Here is a 23811-nt window from a genome sequence, read left to right as displayed (position 1 = left end):
TGTGAGGCACGGGGTGTGAAGAATTTTGAACCTCCATGTGCCGCACATTAAGTATTTCACATTACTTCAATTTTTTACTTTTTTAAACTTTAATGTACTGGCATATATCTATCTATATACCAGTACATTAGCCTGTGTACTGATGGGTATGACCTAACAACTGCCTGTTTACTAAGTATGCCCTAACAACAGGAATATACGGTCAGACAGCCTTGGTGTCCTTCAATGGACCCTGGATTGTCTGGCCATATATGGTATGTCCCTCAAGCATCACAGGGATTCCCTGTGACGCAATCCACGGGGCATCCCCCTTCTCGTTTTCCCCTTCAATGCTGCGGTCAGCTTCGATCACAGCATTCAAGGGAATAGCATCGCAGATCAGAAATTTCTCTGATCTCTGGCAATAGAGCGGGGCTGCGGCTGTGTAATACAGAAATTGCACCGCTCCTGACATCAAGTGTACGCACAATCAGCATGAGGTGATGCGACCAGCTAATGAGCGGCGGCGCCGGGACTGAAGACCGAATTAGGGGGTGTTTTGCAGTGCGCCCGCCATGTTCTCTGTATTCAGTGCCGGCGCTCATTAGTGCAGCTCTGGCCGCATGCTGACCCCACGTGCACACTTGTCAGGAGCGGGGCAATGGCTGTATTACACGTGTATTACACAGCCGCAGCCCTGCTATGACTACATTTATGTGAAATAACGTGTAGCACATGGACCCATTGATTTCAATGGGGCTATTCAGACATGCCTAAATTTTCACACCGCGAGTGTCCGTTGCGTGGAACTCCCTGCTTGTCCTATATTGGTCCGTGTTTGCAGAACTTGTCACCTATTAATGTCTATGAGTGCATGAAAACCACGAACAGCACACGGACGACATCCGTGTTCTTTCTGTGTTTCACAAATCAATTACATAGAAATACTGATGCCAATACGCAACGCACACAGACATGAAATGTAGAAAAAACGCTGCGTTTTTAACGTGCACAAATCGGACACGCTCATCTGAATGTAGCCTTAGGCTCATTCACATATCCTTGTCCTTTTATATGGCTGCAATAAACTGACTGCATACAGATGGCTTCCATGGGCAGTCCGTTTTTTTTTGTTTTTTTTCACGGACTCCTAGACCAGAATGGGTGAGACCGATCTGCAAATACTGACCGGGATAGGACCTGCCCTGAGTTTTTCAGATTGAGAACGCGGATCCCTGAAAAAAACAGATAGCACACTGAAGAAATTAACTGATGTGTGCATGAGCCCTAAGGCCCTGTTCACACAAAGATTTTTGGCGCTGATTTTGATGAGGAAACCGCATAGCAATCAGCGCCAAAAAACTGCAGAAATCGCCCCCGATGATTTCAATGGAAGGCAGAGCGTTTTTTTCCCGAGCAGCTTTTGGCCGCTCACGGGTTTAAAAAGAGCAGCATGTCCTTTCTTGCCACGGTTCCGCCTCTGACCTCCCATTGAAATCAAAGGGAGGCAGAAAAATTCTGCAGCGTTAGATTCCGAGAAAACCGCGTCAAAAAAGCGCAGGCAGGTCAAGATCTGCCTCAAAAACACAGATTTTTTTTCTGCCTGCAAAAAACTGTGTGAACAGGGCCTACGGTTTCTTCCATGTAGCATCTCAACAATCTCCGGGTACTTGCTGTTCTCGGTAGGGGGGAAATGGGATGCGCCAAATGTTTACTGCACTCCAATCCCTTTATTTATATTCTAGGAAGGATTTTTAGAAGTGTAGTTCACAAGTCTTATGTAGCCTGGGAGGCGGCTGGCAGGGCATGTGCCAGGGGGTGCTAACCATTTACGAGGCTAGGGCAGAAAACGGAATGTTTGCCCCAGATGAAGAACAGCCGAGGTTATGTCTAGTGACCGCACAGTCACGGCCTGTGAATAAATCTGTCTAAAACATAATACAGTCAAATTCCTGTAATCCGCCATCTGATAATCTAGAAAGTCTGATGATCCTGCCCTTGTTTCCGGCACAGAGCTGCAGAATAACCAGGAATATGACAAGACTGGACTGGTTAACAGACATGGACACGGCTGCTAGGATTTCATTGTTCCCTTTATTCAGCCCTGGAAATGAGTTTTTTATATTATTGTGTGACTGTCCAATAATCCAGAATGTCTGATAATCCGGTTTTGTTGATTTTTATATGTTCACAGGAAGAGATGGTAGATTTTAGGAAGCAAATGTGAGTTTATTGTTACTAATATTTGAATTATTTTATTTTTCGTTGTTCCCAGGTGTAAATCTCTATCACCACTTCTGGGATTTTGTCAATCTCTATATTACACAACATATTAACAACTCCTTCAGCACCGACGTCCATATTGTCATGTGGGACACAGTAAGTATTTTTTTTTTTCTTTCTTAAAGGGGTATGTGTTATAAAATTGGAGGCGGTGGGGTCCCTTTGTTGACTCTCCCCCTCCTCTGTTGGTCTGAATGTAGCAGTACTGTAACCTGTCATACGTGGATATCCATAGCTTGGCATTGCCAGCATGGAAACTTATCCTCTTTGGACAATTCCTTTTTGTTACAGGACCCTCCAGCAATCATCTGTGAACCTGATGCCAAGTGTTCATTTCCCCTGCAGCGCCACCACAGGGGAAATGAAGCATTACATGCTGCCTATTGAAATCAGTGGGCTCTCTCTGTAATGCCAGGACACTCTTTGTAGTAGTTCTGGCTTGTGCTCTGAAAAGGAGCCCTGCCCGAATAAAACAGAATTCCCTCTTTGGGGATTTGAGATTGGGTTTTCTCCAGACTACCCCTTTAACTTCATAACATTGCTGGTTGCACACGCCCTAGTACAGGGGTCAGCACTCCAGCTATTGTGAAACTACAACTCCCAACATGCAATGGCAGCCAAAGACTTTATTATTATTCTATCCACATGCTGTCAGGCCATGCTGGGAATTGTAGTTCTACAACAGCTGGAGTTCAGAAGGATGATGACCCCCATTTTCTATGCCTATCCCTCACAGACACCGAGAATGTGCAGCTGCATCCCCCTCCTCTTCCTCCGCTATTTCTTCTATTTTCTGTATTCCTGCAAATATTTTGAGGACTTTTACATTTTCTGAACATATACAGAGAGCCTGCAGGCAGGGAAGGGAACTGTGAGGGGGGGGGGGGGAGGGGACATGTTACTTTCCACTAATAAGATGTATTACAAAGTTTCATATATTCACATGAACTACGGATTAGTACAAAAACATTATCACGATAGATACACTTTAATTAGTGTATAATAAAAAGTTCTACTTTCTAAGGTCAACTTTATAATATATTTTGTGTTTCAACTCCTCTCTATTTTCAAAATCCCTGCTCACTGTCAGTGAATGGAAACATTCTTATCCCGATCGTGTCTCGCTGACCCAGGTGCACGGTTTGGTTTCCATTACTGTCGGCCAAGACGTGGCCTCTTTATAGAGACTTTTGAAGCTGGAGTTTTCTGTTACCACCTGCAGCACTGACCCAGTCATACACAACCTCGGGGACAGATCTGCTTATTCTTGGGCGTGAGAACAGGAAGCAAATTCTTCTATATTTTTACGGCGCTAATATAGGTGCGTACGACATGCGTGAAAAGCACGCGCATCACACACGCGTATATTACGCTCGTGTACATAATAGACTTGAGTTCAATTTAACCTTTTGAAGCCTTTCCTTTTTCATTTTTACATTTTTCTAATACACTGTCAGTGCGTCAGTCTTCACTGTTGTTTTAGCATTCTATTCATAAATATGAAAATTATTGACACTGTTCATGGCATGAAAAATAATCATAAAACCTGCTGTCTGTTTGTAGGGAACTCCTTAGTTTAAGAGAAGTGCAAAAATCGATGCTGATTTCATAATCTTTATAGGGTATGAAGCTCCATTTTTCCTGTTGCAGAGCAAAAAATCTCAGATTTCTGTTCACACAGCTATGGGGTTATATATGATACATTTCGGTCTTCTGCAGCCACCACTAGGGTGAGTTTGTTAAAGATCTATTTATTATGCAATTTAATAGTAGGTGTATGTAGGGAGCGCCCCCTAGTGGTGGCTGCAGGCACACATAATTTTACTATTTAAAGGATAACTACACGTTCAACAAACTTCTGACATGTAAGAAGTTTTGATTGATAGGGGACTCAGCACTGAGAACCCCACCAATCGCTAAAACGAAGCAGCTGAAGCGCTCATGTGAGCGCTGTGTCACTTGGTTTCTGTTCGGCTCTTTCCGGAAAGCTGTTGTATCGGAGTACGGGCTCATAGACTTCCGGAAAAAGCTGAACAGAAATGAATCGGCTGAGCGCTCCGTTTTACCGATTTGGTGGGGGTCTCAGTGCATGTACCCCCACCAATCAAAACATGTGACATGTCAGAAGTTTATTGAACATTTAGTTACACTTTAACTCTATGGCTGTGTGAAGGTAAGTTAAAGGGGTTGTATTCAATTGAATTAGAGCAGAGTTGCAGTACTGCAGCACGGCCACTATAGCCACGGAGCCATCTGCTTCTGACACCGGCCACTGCACAACATCTGGCGCCCGGAGGCAGCCTGGACAGCTGATAGGTGCGGTGTCGGACCCCCACCGATCATATGATGATAACCTATCCTGTGGATAGGTCATCAGTATGAAAAAACACCCCGTTCCTGGACAACCCCTTTAACGATTTGGGGCTCTTTATAAGAAAAATAAAAAAACGTAGTCCTAAACCCTATAAAATAAATAACCAAATAAATCAGCACAGAATTATAGACATATAAAATAAAAATAAATCCTACACTTTAATCAGCGTCTTCCATTTTAAGAGCTGCTTGTATCTATTGTTCAATTTCTTGGCCCCTTGAGAAGTGATCAGAAAGTGATGACCAGTCCTGCTTATCTTTATTACTATCCTCCCTTCAGAGCTCCCAAAATAAATGGTTCAGGGTGGAGATGACCTTCCAGAGCCAGCGATCTCTACACAAAGAGCGCTATTTTTCATTCCGCAATAGAATTGAAAAATGATTTACCAAAGCCAGAGGTCGGCGCACCCCTTCCAGCGTTCACTTGTCGATCAGCAGTTGCACTTGGTCCCATAGGGTTTGGGTGCATTCATGGGCCGTCTAGCGGGATAGGTAATCGGCTTATCTTCCCTGGGCAGATGGTTCTGCTTTCTAAAAGGAAATTGTCCCCGGCAACCTGTCGTGTTCTGGGCCAGACTGTGTCAAAGGAGAAAATCCTGATTTATAATCCACTGTAATCTCCTCAACCATTGAGATGTGAAGCTCCACGGAGACTGAACAATTCTCTGTGTCCGGGATCACAATGACCACATTATCATCTGCCCCTGACCATCTACTCCCTCTAATACGGTCTAGTTCAAGGCTGATAAGTGACGGTTCTGTGTTGCTTTTTTATTTGACATATCACAATCATTCATCTGGTATTATAAAAATGTCCCGTCCCCCCAGCTTGACCGCCACTCTATTTAAAATCCTCAAGGGTTCGGACCACCGTTCTCTCAATCGGTTGGGAATCCCGGTGTTGGGGCCCCCAGTGATCTGACAATTCTCATCTATCCTATGGATAGGTAATAATTGTCAATTCTGGGAATACCACTTTAATTGAGATGCTCTGAATATTCTTATAGCTGGCATAGTGTCTTAGGGTATGTTCACACACAAACTCAAAAACGTCTGAAAATACGGAGCTGTTTTCAAGGGAAAACAGCTCCTGATTTTCAGACGTTTTTTAAGCCACTCGCGATTTTCGCTGCGTTTTTCACGGCCGTTTTTGGAGCTGTTTTCAATAGAGTCAATGAAAAAACGCTCCAAAAACGTCCCAAGAAGTGTCCTGCACTTCTTTTGACGAGCCGTTATTTTACGCGCCGTGTTTTGACAGCAACGCATAAAATAAAGGCTTGTGGGAACAGAACATCATAATTCCCATTGAAAGCAATGGGCAGATGTTTGTAGGCGTATTAGGGGCGGTTTTTCAGGTGTAATACGAGGCGTAAAACGCCAGAATTACATCTGAAACCACTGCGTGTGAACATACCCTTAGAAGTCCAACACACTGAAATGTAACGGGTTGTATGGACTGTATTATAGTCCAGAGCTGCATTCACGATTCTGCTAATTTTCAATGGAATGAGTCAACAAGCTTGTCGACAGACCCACCCCTGAGGGTATGTGCACACACACTAATTACGTCCGTAATTGACGGACGTATTTCGGCTGCAAGTACCGGACCGAACACACTGCAGGGAGCCGGGCTCCTAGCATCATACTTATGTACGACGCTAGGAGTCCCTGCCTTGCTGCCGGACAACTGTCCCGTACTGAAAACATGATTACAGTATGGGACAGTTGTCCTACAGCGAGGCAGGTACTCCTAGCATCGTACATAAGTATGATGCTAGGAGCCCGGCTCCCTGCACTGCGTTCGGTCTGGTACTTTCAGCCGAAATATGTCCGTCAATTACGGACGTAATTAGTGTGTGTGCACATACCCTTAGTCTTCTCTACATCAGATCCTGGTATAAGATGACCCTTCCCAGAGTGTAAATCACTATAGGCTCTACAGCAATCTCTGTGCAGACACTGAACTGACAAGTGGTAGTCTGCAGAATTATGAATGCAGCTCTGGACTATAATACAGGTTGTAATTCAGATTGGCTGGACTTCAGAATTTAGCATATACTATTTTCCTGAAAAGTTTAGGGATTTGGATTAGGATCTTTGCCAATGTGCCTTCTGAGAGGCTTCTGACAGAGATCAGCATTGACTCCGCTGGTTATTCTATATAGTACAGAGGTGCCTCTTACTTCCTGAGTGAAATTGCGTCCCCTACTTTCCAAATTGAAGATGAGAAGATTCAGGGATGTCTGCCACGTCCCCTGCAGTCAGAGAAGGGTCCTGTCTGAGGTGAACTTCTCATCTTGCCGCATGGATGGTGCACCCCTGTCTGCACAGTAATTATTCAGCAGAGGTTTTGGTGCAATGTAGAGAATTTGGGATTAGATGCCTTTGTACTAAACACTAAATATGTTTTTTTCTGCAGAGCTTCTATGGCTATGGCGATTTGTTCAGCGAGACGTGGAAAGCTTTTACAGATTACGAAGTTACACACTTGAAAGCGTACGATTCTAAACGGGTAAGATGTTCCAAATGTATTTCTCTTTGTTGTTTTATCATTTTTAAAGTTTTTTTTGTTTTATAGTTTATTGTTGTTTTAATGAAAAGTTTGGTAACTTTATAATATACTTGCTGCTTCAGTTCTTCCCCATGTTTTTTTAAGGTCCCTGCTTACTGTCAGTGAATAGGAATATTCTCGTTTACATGCAAAAGCTGAAACCTCATGGTATGTAACTGACACAGGTGCAGGGCTATTTCATTGTACCAGAGCTTTCTCTTGTAATAAGCGATCCTGCTGTGCCATCTAGATGTGATCATAACAGGTTTTCAGCCTCTGGATGTTTACTGTTTTCATTCACTGAAAGCAAGGAAAGACCATGAAAATGAAGAAGAATTGAAATACAAAGTACTGTAGAAAGTTGCTGATTTTCAGCAGGAAGACAGCAGAGAACGTTAAAAAATGCCACAGTGATCAGGCCATTGAGGGTCCGGACAAAACAGAAATGTTAAATTACCATTCCAAGGATATCCTACTATTTTGAGTTTACAGCTCCTATTCAGTCCTATGTGTCTCCATGGTTACAGGCTACAAGTAAACGCTCTGTAGTTGGATCCTGCAGTCATATTGCAATCCATCTGTCCCCTACTTGCTTGCATATACTTGGCAGGAACAGCAAGAAGTAGGGGACAGTTATTTGCAGGATCTGACAGCACATTGTTTGTTTGTAGTCTGTAACCATGGAAACACAATTCTTCATTGGAGCTGTAGATCCAAAACATTAGGAGATTTTTAATCAAGACTATTTGCAATGTTAATTCATTTTTTATTTTGCATGCAATGGGGGAAATTAATATTAATGGTTACAAAGGTGGACAAGTGACTGTTTTTAATTTAAAGGGGAAGTGCTCTATAATCACGAGCATGCGTGACTGCCAGTAATGTGTGTTATCTGTATTTTGCACTAAAAAATTGCATCTGCTCCAATTGGGAATAGTGATGTATAAAACAAAGTTAGACTTGGGGGTCATTAGTCATGCTTTTCTGGACATATTTGGTAATATCCCCTTTTGTATTTATGTTCCTTTAAGGACGCTGTGTTTGCGCTTCTGCCCAGAATGAGATACGGGTTATTTTACAACACGCCGCTGGTAAGCTCGTTATCCGGAGATGTGACGGGTGACAGAAGAAGTATTGTTTGAAGACAGGAGATGCGTGCTTTATTAGTGCAGTCAATTTCAGCGCTTTTTCTTTCTCTAGATCTCAAATTGCCGCAGCACGGAATTGTTCAGAGCGTTTTCACAACATGTGCTTTTCCGGCTGAATATTTCCCAGGAAACTTTAAAGGTGCGCTATAAATCAACATGAGGGTTTGTTCCCGGGCACAGTTCATTACAGTCATATATATATATATTTTTTCTTTTTTAAAGCCTTCTGTAGGGATAAAGTAGAGCGCCACCATTCTCGTAAATTATATATGTATACAATTATTCATAGCCTGCCAACAATATATGGAGTACTTTTTCTTTTGTCAGACTGTTCAGGAACATATAACGTTAGATGGGAGGCCGGAGACTATAAAAGAGGTGCTGTCCTTATTGCTGCATTCCTCTATTGAAGCGAATGGGCCATCAGGCCTTGTACCCACTTTTATGCCCTTATTTGCATAGCCCTCGGTGCAATAAAAGTGGAATAAGAGTCGGTAACTTCTAAACTGATGCAACATGAAAGCCAGTCTGGTTACAAGCTGATCCAATGATTTCTTCCAGTGCAGTCTTCGGCATACCTGACCCCTACTGGTGGGTATTGAGGAAGGCACTTGAAGTGGGGAAAAGCATAAAGATTACATATACAAGATTAGAAAATAATGGCTGCTATTAAAACAGCGCCATCTTGTCCACAGGCTGTGTCTGGTATTGCAGCTCATTCAAGTTCATGGAGCTGAAGTGCAATACCAGGCACAGCCCATAGACGAGTGGTGTTTTTTTTTTTTTGTCTTGCAAAAAATGTCATTTGACCACAACGTGTGAATAGATCCATTATTAACTGATTTACTTTCATTTTGGCTCTAGGAGGAGAACATTCGAGTCACCATTCTTATACGCAGCACAGAGTTTCCAAAAATACTGAACTTAGATGAGGTAATCATTACCTTTCTGTGGGTGGCAATGCCCTGGGGTCATTTCTAACCACAGACGCTTCGTCTTTGCTCTGTGATCATCGGAAATAACATTGTGGCAACGAGTCTCCCAGGAAATCCGTAAAATAAAAATACAAATTAGCCAAATGGATAACAACGCTAAACATATTTCTTACTGATGTTCTCCCTCAGCTGGTCCATGCATTGAAGTCTGTCCCACTCTTTCAAGTCACTGTGGTGGATTACAAATATAGGTACGTAATATTATGTTTATAATATCCGAGAACGAGCTGATAATGCTTATCCAAGGTGAAATACACTGCGGGACGAATCCTAAATGAGGCCACGTGATCTGGAACCCCATATGTGAATAATAGATGGTCGGTCCGTTGATGAAAGGTGAACTTTCATGAGGACATCAGGGCATCTAGACTTCATAGGGGGGGCACTTTGGACCCCTTCTATGAGCCAGAGCCGGCCCGTCTATGTATTACGTGGTCGGCCACTCATTTTAATGGCGGCCATGTAATACTACATTTTCCCGGCAGAGACCTCTGTAGGGGGAATATCTGTCCGGATGCCGATAACCGCAGATCACTGGGGGTTTCTAAATCTGTTGCCGTACAGCAGGTTTTTCACCAGGATTTTTATATATTTTGTTGCATTAAAGGGATATTTCTACAGAACACATTTATAGCATATCCATAGGACAACATATAATTGGCCGCTTACAGACCTGCGACCGACTACAATGTGGAAATCCGTGCACATTCACAGCCCCATTCTCCCTGCAGTGGCCAGTTCGCTCCTACACGTAAACTGAGACCATGGGATCCCATTCTCCTAACAGCTGGGGGTCCAAGAAGTGGGGTGTAGTCCTATGGATATGCCATAAATGTATCTTATTGAAATACCCATTGAATTTTATATTTTGCCTCTACACACCTTCAAGGGCCTGCTGTAGGGATTGTCAGGGTCCCAGTGGTCAAACCTCCACCAATCAGTAAGTACTACTTTGCTGAGACTGCTATTTGCAAGAAAACACCTTACAGGATAGGTGATCATTTTCTCATCGCTGGGGGCTCCACCGAACACTCGTTCTTCCTCACTGCTGAACCGCAGGAGGACATTAAATGTAGCGGTGGTCGAACATGCGCTGCCGCTCTATTCAAAGTCTATGGGAATGACCGAAACAGCCGAGTACAGCTGTTCCCATTATTCTCATAGACCGTGAATGAAGCGGCAGGCGCATGCTCGATCGCTGATCCATTCAAGCTCATCCTCACTGAAGGGGGTGCGGTGAGGAGGATTTATGGGTCTGGGACCCCCGTTCTCATGATTGAAGGGGTTCCTAGCAGTGGTGCCCCCAGCGATCAGAAAATCGTCACCTGACCCGTGGATAGGTGATAATTTATGATTCTGGGTAAACACAATAAGACCGTAAAGGGCAAGTTTTATTAATTACCGTTGTCAGGACATTGGTTCCTTCAGTCATAACAGATTGAGCACTATACAGTGAATGTCCGCCCTTCAACCATTTTGTTATTGTAATCTAAACAGGTCCAAAATGATGCTGATTATTTCTTAAAGAGTAACTAAACGTTCAACAAACTTCTCACATGTCATAGTAACACGTCAGAAGTTTTGATTGGTTGGGTGTCTGAGCACTGAGACCCCCACCACTCGCTAAAATGAAGCGGCAGAAGCGCTAAGCAGGTTCATTTCTGTTTGGCTTTTTCCGGAAAGCCGATGTAGCGGTGTACGGGCTCATAGACTTTCTTCTGAGTCTGTACACCGCTACATCGATTTCCAGAAAGAGCCGAACAGAAATGAAGGGGCTGAACGCTCACACGAGAACTTCTGCCGCTTCGTTTTAGCGGTTGGTGGGGGTCTCAGTGCTCGGACCCCCACCAATCAAAACTTCTGACATGTCACTATGACATGTCAGAAGTTTGAACATTTACTTACCCTTTAATATATATTAATGGTGTTTTTTCTGATACAGAGCTCCAAATCCCCTGCAAAGACATAATATTTCTTTATTTTCACTTTCTTTTTCATTTGAAATTCTTTATTAAATATCAATAAAAGAAAACAAACATTATCGTATCCAGTACTTACAGACACCATGACACTTTAACAAGTTGTGTAGACAAATCCTTCAGACAACATATCAATTCGACTGCGCTATTGATGCTGCCAAAAAAACGGAAACCTTAAGGAACGGAGACAAACGGAAACCATTAGCAACGGAAGCGTTACCATTGAAATCACTGGTAAGGCTAACGGAAAGCTATGGTTTCCGTCTGGTTTCCGTTCGTGGGTTCTCCTGACGGAAAGGTTTGACGGAACCACGAATGGAACCCCGAGGCAGATGTGAACGAAGCCTCACTTCAATGGAGGTTTACTGCAATACCAGACACAACCTATGGACAGGTGTGGCGCTATTTCTGGGAAAAAGCAGCCATGATTTTCTAATCCTGTATAACCCCTCTCTGTCTATGTAGCAATTTGAAGTTCTAAAAGGCAATGTATTGATAGTTCTCTCCATAACGGCAAACCCTTCATTGTATGTTTCTCTAGATCTCTTGGATTCCTTGAACAGCTGAAGATCACACATAACTCTGACATATTTATTGGGCTTCACGGGGCCGGACTGACTCATTTACTCTTTTTACCAATCTGGGCAGTTATATTTGAGCTGTAAGTCATTTTCTGTGTTCTCGTGTGTAATATGGTTGCCTCTCCTAGAATGTCTTCTCCTTTTGCATTAGGAAATTGCATGACTAGCAATTCCTTCATATATTGTTATTGTCATCGTCTTCTATTCGGGTGAGGGGCCCTGTGCTGCAAATACAGGGAGTGTGAGTCCCTGAAGGGTCCTGATTGGATTGCACCAGTTTGTAAAGGGAGAGTTTTCCATAACAACATTATATTTAAGAATTACTATGTGTGTCTGACTGCAGAAAGTCGGCCTTCATTGCTATACTAGACAATCCTTAATGTCTATTGCGCAACAACTAGTGGCGTACCTACTGTAGAGGCAGACCCTATGACCACGCTAACGGGCCCATGGTAAAAGAGGGCCCGGAACTGAACAACTTCTACGGCTTCCTTTAAAACACTGTCTCAGTGTTTACTTGCAGCCACCACTAGGGGGAGCTCACTGCATATAGATTTATACAACTCCCATTGAGTTCAATACATATACAGTGAGCTCCCCCTAGTGGCGGTAGGGGAAGCAGGGAATTTGGAGTTTGTGAAAAGCAGAGCCCCAACCCCTATTTTCAAAAGAACAGTGAACATTAACTTAAAAAAAAAAATAGTTGGAGCTTTCAGTAGGGGGGGGGGATTCTGAATTTAGATATGGGGCACTATGGTTTCTGTGTATGCCCCTGATGATGACATTATACTAATGGTCCTGTTGGTGCAAATGTTTCAGCAGTACAGCTTTTAGAGCTAGTTTTTTTTTTTTTTTAAGCAAGCGTGCTGATCTGTCCATATATTCACATTTCTAGAAATGGCCTACCATGACGACACAGAATGGAATTTTCAATAAATATTTATAGACTTTAAAAATAAAAGCTAAGTTCTTTTCCCACGAGTCATTTGTGCAAGGTCAGCTCGGCATTCACGCAGCCCATATCTGTATGTGGATTATCAGAATCTGCGTATACCAGCGTCCATTAATCACAATGACAATGTCCCAGATCCATTAGTACATGTGCACCTCTGACTTGGTGTATTAGTAATCTTACCCTATTAATCGGGAACTTCAGAACAGAAGGGTTATATCAAATATTTAGAATAGGCATGATGAGAATTTGACATGTTGTATTGATACACATAGCATTTAATATACAAGACAAAACGTATAGAACCGCTAATTTTGAGAATTTTAGGAAGATTGCAGGACCAACCTTTGCCATTATGTATTTGTATCGAAATTCATGCACGGTAAACACGTGGCATTGCAGTATAATAGCCATTTTTGTTTTTTGCAAAACTCATTCAGTGGGTGTGTGGCATAACTAATGCACCTCCAGCATACGTTGCGCTGTGCGCCCTCTAGAGGGGTGAATGGGTAAAATGTTGCCTTTAGATTCAGGCATGTTAGTAGCGAATAATGCAGAGTACAAGTGTGAACAGGGCAGATAATAGTTTTGTCTTCTACCATATTATTGCATGTGTTTACCCTGCAGGGGGCGCCGTTGCGTAGAATACTGTACATGTGTGATCTTCTTTCCCTAGGTATAATTGTCAGGATGAGAGGTGTTACTTGGACTTGGCTCGACTTCGAGGAATTCACTACATCACATGGGAGAAAGCAGATAAAATTTTCCCTCAGGACAAGGTAAGTCCTGCTCACGATACCAGGGGTATTACCCGATCAGAGGGTTTACATTAACAATGACTCATTTAGCCAGCTGAGGACTGATATACCATAGAGAGAGCCTAAGCAGCTGCTATGGGGCCCTAAGAGAAAGGGGGCCCTGGGTTGGTTGGTCCCATCTCTTCGCTACTGGGTGTCGAGAACCTGTGTAGGACTCCCCTCTCCAGAGGAACTGAATTTTTATCAGCAGGAGAGTGGGCATTGGCCCAAGTGTCATGGAAAGGATGTGGAGGGGAAACAAACTGTTCTTTTTGTCCTGGGTGGCAAAACCAGCACCATATTAAGGGCCCATTTTGATCTTTGCTATGGGGTCTGCTTTCTTCTATGTTTCATTGACAACATTTTTGCTGCTCATGACCATGGACAGATATTTTTTTATCTCCTGCAAGTAAATGACGGTTTCTATTGTAGGACAGCATGCAGAGATCTTAAAACCGGGAGAAACTGATACATAAAGTATATTGGAAAATGATATAATTTTTCATTATACAAAGAATAAGGGTCAGTTCACACGTTGCGTAAATACTGTGTGTTTTCTGCAACGGAATTCGTTGCGGAAAATCCACAGCGTAATACGGTAGCGGCAAAGTGGATGAGATTTAAACAAATCTTTACGCTGTGTCACTTTACGCAGCGTATTCGCCCTGTGTGAACTCAGCCTAAAATTTATTTGCAGAAACCGAATACCCCTTATTAATTTTTGAGTAGTGATTTTACGACAATATTCGGACATAAAGCCCTCGCTGTTGTGTGTTACTCCCCACACGTTCACATGGTGTCGCTCTTGACTCTTTCCATTCACACTTTTTGTTAGATTATATTGTTCTCTCCCATTATTAGGCTTCTTCCATTGAGTTGTGACACATTGCAGGCTGTGGCAGGATCAAAAGTAAATTAATTGGTCATTAGTTCAACCTGTCAATAATTCTCCCCCGTGTCCCGTGTAGAAAAAAAAAAAAGATCAATATGTCCTGGGGGCTTTAAATGAAAGTTGTTTTCTGTAACCAGAATTACCTAATTAACTTGTCCTTCAATGGAGAGAATAACGTGCCCGAGAATGACAAAGCTTGTTATGCCGTCTAATTAAGGGACATCACCCGACTTTGGGAGAACACCCAAAATTCACCAATTACGCCTTCGATGTTGCGGAATTTTTCCGGCTGGTCAGCACTGCGGCAGAGTACGTGTCTCGTCATCCTGAGTGGCCGCTCCGAAGAGGTCGTGATGAACTGTAATCGTAAAAAGAAGGAATTACCTCAAAGAATATGTCCTCGGTTCTATTTTATAACATAATAAATTATTTATTTATTATAAAAAAGTTTTTTTAATTATAATTGTTGGAATTTGGTGAGTTTGAAGTAAATGCATTAAATCCATTTTAGCTTCTATTTACCAGTTTTTATCATTTTCTTTTATTTTTTTGCTCCCCTCACGTTCATTCATCCAGAACAGGCAGTATTGTACATGCGTTATTTTCTACACAAGCCGAAATCCAACATGCATCAGTAAAATTCATAACCATTTTCCTAAAGTACAGCAGATAGGTTAAAAAAATCCACTTACCTATAAGTTGTAACTAAAGGGATTGTCTCCTCTCGACAACCAATCCCCATTTTGCTTATTAGGCCCTATTGACGTCATAGAGGGATGGTACCCTGCTCGAGACCCCTTATATGATCTAGAACAGAGAGCTTCTGACAAGCTGACTGACCCAGTCATCCATGTATCACAAGGAAGGCCATTCATTTGATTGGCTAGATGTAATACTTAATTTCACCTGTAGTGGCCGCTGTCAGGGAAGTGAGCAGCCGACGGTAACCTCCCTTAGCAAAATCTGCTACGTGTCGGGGAGCCAGACCCACTCTCATAGTAATGAGACAACACAACCCCTTTAAATATTTTGTGCTAGATTTACCATTGCTCCTGTATCATCCAGTGGCTTTAGAACCATTGAGAGATATGGGCACATGACCACGACCGTTGTGTTTATCTGCCCCATAGGATTTAATAAGGGGGAGGGGTGCCTTTTTTTTAAATGTTTCTATTCAGAAAAAAACTATATTAAAAAAAAAAATCTTCCAATTTCATGTTTTTAACAAGTCCTGGATTCAGCTCTGTCCGATAATATATACGTATAGCTAAAAAAAACACTTATGGGAGGCTGGTTATATGATTATTATTGGTCGATTTTGTAATAAAAAATAATAAATCATGTTTTTATTAAGTGGAAATCATTTTGTAAAATGAAAACTTCCTAAAAAAGTGATTGTTTTGTAAGACATCTTTGTGAATAAAGCATGATTAAATGGTAACAAAAACGTCATAGTGACGTGTCAGAAGTTTTGATCGGTGGGGGTCTGAGCACAGAGCCCCCCACCGATTGCTAAAATGAAGCGGCAGAAGTGCTACGGTGAGTTCTGAGCTGCTTCGTTTCTGATTGGCTTTTCTCGGAAAGCCAAGCAGTTGGTGTACGGGCTCATAGACTTTCTATTGTGACCGTACACCAATTTCTCATCTTGCCGACAAAAGCCGATCAGAAACGAAGTGGCTCAGCGCTCACCCGAGCGCTTCTGCCGCTTCATTTAAGTGATCGGTGGGGGGCTCAGACCCCACTGATCAAAATTTCTGACTTGTCACTATGACATGTTGGAAGTTTTTTTAAAGTTTAGTTAGCTTTTGATATATCTTGTACTTTTGCTCAATGAATTGGTGTCACGTCAAGATCTGACTAAGTCCTCATGCACATGGCACTATCAAAAGTGTATAGCATACCCTTAAAGATCCCTTTATCAAAGAAAGATACAGATTTGCAGTTAAGCAAAATAAGAGAAAAGTGCCTTTATTTCCAGTCAAGCTATAGTAATATGTAATGTATATGTTATTAAAATATAACTTTTAATGGTTAGGATTAAATACAGTTAGGGCAAAGACAAAGAATCTAAAATTTAGCCGGAGTTCACTGACAGATGGATTTTGCATCGATCCGATACAATCAGTATATGGTGTGGACTATCTGCCTTTGTGTCTCCTACGGCGTCTGCAGAGCATCGGGCGACACAATCGAGTGGCGTCTATGTCTCAGTCAGTGAGAACTCTGAGATTAAAAGTAATAGCGAAGCCCCCCCGACATGTTTCGCTGCATACGCAGCGTCTTCAGGGGTTCAAATGGGGCAACTGACGGCGCATGGAAAGTCCGTCCCTCTTAAGCCCTCGGGCCGCCATGACAGTGGGCGTGGCCTGTAAGGGACCAATTAGAGAGGTCAACACAGTCTGGCCATGATATGTATGACTGACAGCCAAGCCGGCCATACAGAAATTAGAAAAGAAAGCACCAATCACGCTGGAGCCTGCGCGCCGGCGCGGTTGGTGTTAGGATGCGATGAGAGAAGTTTAGACTAAGTGTGGGGAAACGAAACTGCGCATGTCGCCGCACTTAGAAAATCGGAAGGTAAATGCAGATTGTCAGCAATACATTTAAGAGGAAATGTACAAGAGGGCACATTACCTGTGTGTCTAAGGGATATAGGAAGGACCATATAATAAATAAAAATAATGCGGAGTGTGAATGTAAATAAAAAATATTATGACAATAAACGCTAAAAAGGTATTAAGGAACGCTAAAAGTGTGTGTAAGGAATGGCTTTTAATAAATATATAGGTGTGACAAAATTTAATTAAGTTGGTACGGTGGAGAGAAATTACCATGTGGTATGGTGTATACTAAGAAAAATACTATGCAGTGCTGACGAATGAAGAGATAGAGTGACTATTGTGAGGACAAGTTGTAAAATATATTAAGAAGAGTACAGGAGATAAGTGTCGTATATTGTAAATAAGTGGTCCTAAAGAGATCCCACAGAATTACTGCTGGCATAAACAAAGGAACATTTGAATATGAAAATAATAAAAATAAATATAAAAATAAATTGATGAAAATGACTGAGGTTAAGAAGAGGGACATTGTAAGTAATACATAAGGCTGAATAGCAAATGGAATACGCCGTATTGATAAAAATTCGAAAGTATTATCCATGTTGTCTAAGTATTAGTTCATAAGTAACAATATTTATTAGCTGTAGAGTCACAGATATATGAAAATGTATATAAATGGCGATCTGAAGGGAATTTTTCCCCAAATAAGGTAAGTATTGAATTAAGGGTATAGTACCTATCAGAGAAAAGCTGTGTAGTTGAAGCCTTCATTAAGACCAAGGGGGCTCAATGAGCTCAGCCTATGGATCCAACGGGCTTCTTCTTGAAGTAATTTCCTATCAAGATTACCGGCTCTGGGTCCCAATTGTAATTGGGTAATTCCCCAAATTTGGAGATTCTTGATATTTCCATTATGTATGGATCTGATGTGTCTGGAGAGTGGAGTGTCCTCATCATTGACAACTGTACTTAAATGTTTTGAAATCCTTCTTCGTAGTTGCTGGATGGTTTTGCCTATATACAATTTCGGACAGGGGCATTGTATAGCGTAAACAACTCCACTGCTTTGGCAGTTGATGAATTGTCTAATGGTATAGGATTTGCCATGAACAGGATTGATAAAGGACTTGGTGGTTGGCATCAGAGGGCAAAACGAACATCTGCCACAGGGATGAGAGCCTTTGGTAGGGGGAGGAAGCCAAGTGCTTTTTGGAATAGATGGTTTGGAAAAATGACTATGCACAAGATACTCTCTTAGATTTTTACCCCTACGATAGGTTATGTTAGGTGTATTCGAAATAACATTGGCAAGATCAGGATCAGCCTGAAGGATAGGCCAATGCTTTTGGAGTATCCTAAAGACGTGTGGGGAGCACACGTCAAAATTCCCTATACATCTAATGGTGGATGTAGAGATGTCTTTTACTTTACTCCTTCCATGAAGTAGCTCTTCTCTAGTGGTCGCTCGGGCCCTGGCATATGCCCTGTGTAGAAATTTCTTGGGATACCCCCTCGCGCGAAATTTATGATAAAGCTTATCACATTCTAATTGAAACGACACCTCTTCAGAGCAATTGCGCTTGGCTCTGAGGTACTGTCATATCGGTATGTCCCTTTTCAGAGCTGGAGGATGGTAGCTTTCCCAATGAAGGAAATTATTAGTGGCGGTGGTCTTACGGTAGATGTCGGTGTGGACACTACCACCAGGATCCAGGGAAATCCTAAGGTCAAGAAAATTAATCTCTTGTTCGTGTATTTCAGATGTAAATTTCATGCCTATATCATTAACGTTAAGAATCTCCATGAATTCTCGAAAAAGTGCTTTATCCCCATCCCAAAATATGAGAATGTCGTCAATGTACCTGCCCCAAAAGGTAATGTGACAGGTAAAATGAGACAAATTATCAATGAAGACACAAGTATCTTCCCACCAGCCTAGGAAAAGGTTGGCGTACATAGGTGCGCATACTGTGCCCATGGCCGTGCCTTTAATTTGCTGATAAAATTTCCCATCAAAAATGAAATAATTGTGAGATAGAAGGAATTGGAGTAACGAAATAATAAGTGCATTATGTGCTTTAAACTGAATACCCTTAGTGCTCAAAAAGTGTTGGACCGCAATTAAACCCAGATCATGTCTAATGTTTGTATATAGAGACTCAACGTCAATGCTGGCTATTAGAGTGGAAGGTGTTACTGAAATTCCCTGGATCCTGGTGACAGCGTCCTTAGTGTCTCTAAGATATGAGGGTAGGGTAGAGACAAAGGGTGCAAGCATCTCATCAACATATGAGCTGATCCCCTGCGTAAGATTATCGTTACCTGAAACGATAGGCCTACCCGGTATGGGACGAGTTGTTTTATGGACCTTGGGTAAGGCATAAAAGGTGGACAAAGTGGGGTTGGCATCATACATCCTTTTGAACTCGGAAGAAGCTGACTTAGTTCAGTGAAACGCGCGTCGGGACCATACCGACCCTGGTAATAGGGAAAGATTATCGACTATAGAGGGCAAGATTAGCAATAGAAAATTTAAAAATCTAATCTTACCGCAATCAGTTCGTCCATTGCAAACCCGGAACGAACGGAGGTAGTGGCAACATCACTACAGGGTGTTGAGCTGTCAGTTCGCTCCGCACAAAGGGGGAACGAACGAACGTGGTGGTAATATCATCACAGGCTACTGAGCTGTCGTGGCTCTGACAGCTTACATCCTGATTATCTGCTGGCGCAAATAACCAGCAAATCTTATAATTGAATTTATTAAGTAATGCTCACAATTTAAACAGAGCCTGTCTACCTGTGTACACTGCCGCCTGAATGCAATACACAATAGACTATGAACTGGCAGTTCATTACGATAGATACTATTTGTTCACAATGCTGACCAAGGTGCATATCTAACTAGGATTGGAACAATAGCGTTGTATATAAAACGCACTAGCAAACCAACTGCTTACCGGCATAATTTGCAGTCCGAATTGCACCATAGTATAACCAATTAACCAATTGGAACGGCACCAAAAACGCAATCAGGCAATACGCAGTTGCTCACAGAATCTAAATACAACCTCTTGCGGAGTGCTTATGCAAGGAATTTCACACATACCTATTATCCTTGCAGCACTACCTCTTCTATTCTCACCAAAGTAGTGAAAGCAACTAATAGATTTTCTACTTTGTTGAATCAGATATAAGTCGCAACTACACATTGTAACAATTTATTATTACTTTACAACGAGGCAATAACAAAAGGGGACATTGCACAACATAATCTTTCTGCTCTTATTCCAGTCGGTATCAATATACTAAAATTGAAGGCGACTTTTAACCCTCCACGCTCCTTTTCCTCCTCTCCCCTTTCCTATCATTTCTCCTTTTGAACTCATCCATGGAGATAAGATCCTGGGACTTCGCTTGAGTTAACAGAAAATGTAGCTCTTTGAGAAAAACTTCAGTGGGGTTCTTTTTAAGAATGGTGTAGGTAGATCCATCGTCCAGGAGTCTATGGACCATATTTATATAGTCCGCCCTATCCAAGATGACAATGTTTCCCCATTTGTCCGATGGCTTTATGACAATGGATTCATTCTTGTTGAGTTGAGCCAAAGCAGCCTGCTCCATCTTATTAAGGTTACCTAGGACTTTAGAATTATTGAATTTTAATTTGTGTAAGTCAGCACTAACCATTTTGACAAAGATGTCTATATGTCCATACTGGGAGAAGGATGGTGTCATGCGTGACTTCGGTCGCAGGGATGAAAAGGGGCCAGTGGCTGCAATGGCTCCGAATTCATTCTCATTAAGAAGTGCCTTTAGATCAGTCAGGGTTCTCAGCTCATTATAAGTAGATGAGGAGATAGGAGAGGAATTGGTCCCAAAAAGTTTATGCAAGGCTAATTTTCGCGCAAATAGATTCACATCTTTGGTCCAATTGAATTCATTAAATCCAGGAGTAGGGGTATATGACAGACCCTTCTGTAAAAGTGTCATTTGATAAGAATTTAATTTATAAGATGAAAGGTTATAAATTTGCATACCACCTTCACATGTGGTTGAGATAATGGAGTCAGGGTTATTTAGTTCGTCTGGTTCCAATTCATGTTGGGTGGTCCTAAAAAAGGAGAAGGGGTATGTAAGGCAGCTGATGTCCTCCCAATCCCGCTTGATGTAGATGTATTTATCCCCAATATACCCATGTTCTTTCCTGCTGTTAAGGGTGCAGCAAGAGCACTGGTAGTGAACATGGTGGGTAAAGCAAAGGATGAAGTAGAGGAGGGTGCCAGAACAGGTGCTCTGGATATGTTCTCTTGTCCTATTGGGCCGGGACATGTTTGTCTATTTCCCTTTGGTGGCAAAAAGGTTCTTTTTGGGGGATTGTATCTCTTATTATTGGTTTTGCGCTTGGTCCCTAGTCTTTTATCGTCAAAAGAAGGTCTAGAATCGTCAGTACCGGAGACGTCAGACTCAGAATAGTCTGTAGATCTAGCCTCTCTATAGGTACCAGTAGGGATATGTCTGCGAAACGTATATGCTTGTCCTGTTTCAAAATCTTTGCGATCACGTATATATTTGCGATGTTTTCGCTCTTTTATGTCCCTTTGCAAATTTTCAATATTCCTCTGTAATTTGATTTCGCAGTCATTAAACTCAGGTGTTGTACCAAAAATTTTTATATCCTCAATCTCTTTGGAGAGCTGCAGTTTGATTGTTTCAAACGCACATTTTTCAAAGTCAAGAAGTTATTGTAACATACGCAAGGAGTTATCCGTCAATAGGTCTTCCCAACCTTTGAGAAAAATGCTATCATTGCGAAGTGCATTAGGTATGATATTAATGCGTAGACCTCTGTAAACGATTTTTTGTTGGACATATGTATCTAGGCTAGCAATCTCCCAATAAGATCTTACATATTGTTTATATGTTTTCTGAAGGTCCTTGAAAGCAGTATTTACATCAAGGTGGTGAAAAGGTAAGTTGTCAATGGAAAAGACACTGGCCACTTCAGCAGAAAAGTCACCAGAGTGTAATTTTTGAGATAGGAAACTCGCCATCCCCTATTTAATTGATCAAATTGGGGAAACACAAGAAATGACTAAATCCTCAGTGAGGAGTGGGTCAGGAAAGGGTAATTAACCCAAAATGATCTAGCAGGTATAGATAGAAGGAGACCCAGCAGGCTGGCAGGCATTGAATTGTCAAAGAAAGATACAGATTTGCAGTTAAGCAAAATAAGAGAAAAGTGCCTTTATTTCCAGTCAAGCTATAGTAATATGTAATGTATATGTTATTAAAATATAAATTTTAATGGTTAGGATTAAATACAGTTAGGGCAAAGACAAAGAATCTAAAATTTAGCCGGAGTTCACTGACAGATGGATTTTGCATCGATCCGATACAATCAGTATATGGTGTGGACTATCTGCCTTTGTGTCTCCTACGGCGTCTGCAGAGCACCGGGCGACACAATCGAGTGGCGTCTATGTCTCAGTCAGTGAGAACTCTGAGATTAAAAGTAATAGCGAAGCCCCCCCGACATGTTTCGCTGCATACGCAGCGTCTTGTTGCCCCATTTGAACCCCTGAAGACGCTGCGTATGCGGATTGCTAGCCTAGATACATATGTCCAACAAAAAAACGTTTACAGAGGTCTACGGATTAATCGTTTACAGGAGGTCTACGGATTGCGTATGTTACAATACCTTCTTGACTTTGAAAAACGTGCGTTTGAAACAATCAAACTGCAGCTCTCCAAAGAGATTGAGGATATAAAAAATGTTGGTACAACACCTGAGTTTAATGACTGCGAAATCAAATTACAGAGGAATATTGAAAATTTGCAAAGGGACATAAAAGAGCGAAAACATCGCAAATATATACGTGATTGCAAAGATTTCGAAACAGGACAAGCATATACGTTTCGCAGACATATCCCTACTGGTACCTATAGAGAGGCTAGATCTACAGACTATTCTGAGTCTGATGTCTCCGGTACTGACGATTCTAGACCTTCTTTTGACGATAAAAGACTAGGGACCAAGCGCAAAACCAATAATAAGAGATACAATCCCCCTAAAAGAACCTTTTTGCCACCAAAGGGAAATAGACAAACATGTCCCGGCCCAATAGGACAAGAGAACATATCCAGAGCACCTGTTCTGGCGCCCTCCTCTACTTCATCCTTTGCTTTACCCACCATGTTCACTACCAGTGCTCTTGCTGCACCCTTAACAGCAGGAAAGAACATGGGTATATTGGGGATAAATACATCTACATCAAGCGGGATTGGGAGGACATCAGCTGCCTTACATACCACTTCTCCTTTTTTAGGACCACCCAACATGAATTGGAACCAGACAAACTAAATAACCCTGACTCCATTATCTCAACCACATGTGAAGGTGGTATGCAAATTTATAACCTTTCATCTTATAAATTAAATCCTTATCAAATGACACTTTTACAGAAGGGTCTGTCATATACCCCTACTCCTTGATTTAATGAATTCAATTGGACCAAAGATGTGAATCTATTTGCGCGAAAATTAGCCTTGCATAAACTTTTTGGGACCAATTCCTCTCCTATCTCCTCATCTACTTATAATGAGCTGAGAACCCTGACTGATCTAGAGGCACTTCTTGATGAGAATGAATTTGGAGCCATTGCAGCCACTGGCCCCTTTTCATCCCTGCGACCGAAGTCACGCATGACACCATCCTTC

General features: G+C 42.0%; 1 pseudogene; it reads left to right on the top strand.

Annotated features, from left to right (window-relative positions):
• Positions 1-15696, top strand: part of LOC142699178 (EGF domain-specific O-linked N-acetylglucosamine transferase-like) — a 54921-nt pseudogene extending 39225 nt beyond the window's left edge.
• The last annotated feature ends 8115 nt before the right edge of the window (positions 15697-23811 follow it).

The sequence above is a fragment of the Rhinoderma darwinii genome, unplaced genomic scaffold, assembly GCF_050947455.1.
Source record: "Rhinoderma darwinii isolate aRhiDar2 unplaced genomic scaffold, aRhiDar2.hap1 Scaffold_140, whole genome shotgun sequence".
In the NCBI taxonomy this organism is placed as follows: Eukaryota; Metazoa; Chordata; class Amphibia; order Anura; family Rhinodermatidae; genus Rhinoderma; species Rhinoderma darwinii.
Note: the sequence above shows the minus strand (reverse complement) of the source record. Positions and strands in the feature narration are given on the sequence as shown.